Source organism: Chiloscyllium plagiosum, unplaced genomic scaffold (genome assembly GCF_004010195.1).
Source record: "Chiloscyllium plagiosum isolate BGI_BamShark_2017 unplaced genomic scaffold, ASM401019v2 scaf_57370, whole genome shotgun sequence".
Lineage (NCBI taxonomy): Eukaryota > Metazoa > Chordata > Chondrichthyes > Orectolobiformes > Hemiscylliidae > Chiloscyllium > Chiloscyllium plagiosum.
Window position 1 is genome coordinate 4,773 of NW_025206974.1, and position 997 is coordinate 5,769.

Genomic DNA, 997 nt, shown 5'->3' on the forward strand with positions numbered 1-997 from the left:
TCTGTCTCTCTCTCTCTCTCTGTACCTGTCTCTGTTTGTCTCTGTCTCTGTTTCTGTCTCTCTCTCTCTGTCTCTCCCCCTCTCTCCCCCACTCTCTGTCTGTCTCTCGTCCCCGCCCTGTACCCGTCAGGTGGTGTGGGTCACAAACCTGGGAAGGCGGACGCTGGGTGCAGTGGGTTTGAAGAGTTTGCAGAATGAAGCCTGGGGCAGCTGCCAGATGAGCGTCTCTGGGACCCCCCCCCTCGTGTGACTGGAAGGGCCCCTGAGCCTGGCAGCAGACACTAGACTGGTCTCCCACTCGCTGAGTGACTGCCTGCCCAGGGTAGGCCGAGACTAACTGGTAAACTCCCCTCGCCACCCTCCGATAACCCAGAACGGTGATCCTAGGATCACTGATTTTTTTTTTTCTTCAAGAAACAGGAAACCTGTTCTGCATCCTCTTGTGCCTCAGTTCGATTTTGAGTTGCCGTTTTAGTTTCTCGGTCGTATGTGAGCTTGCGATGATTGAATTATGCAAAGTGTACAGAGCATGGGAGGGGTGTCAAAGGAAACACCGTTCTCGCTCCCCACAGAAAAGCAGTCAGCGTGGGTTCTCTGCGAATTGCAAGCTCGATCTGTCCCTGTAAGGAAATAATGAGATGTTTTAAGTGTTGCCTCACCTCGTTTGTTGCTGCTGAGCGTCTCCACCACTGACTGCACCTCACTTACAACACATAGACACCGAGGTAAAACTTCCTCAGCTCTTTTAAATGGAAAATGAAGTTTCCTCTATGCTGTTTCCCCAATCAAACACTCCCAGGACTGGGACAGTACGGGGTTAGATACAGAGTAAAGCTCCCTCTACACTGTCCCCATCAACACTCCCAGGACAGGGACAGCACGGGGTTAGAAACAGAGTAAAGCTCCCTCTACACTGTCCCCATCAAACACTCCCAGGACAGGGACAGCACGGGGTTAGATACAGAGTAAAGCTCCCTCCACACTGTCCCCCATCAAA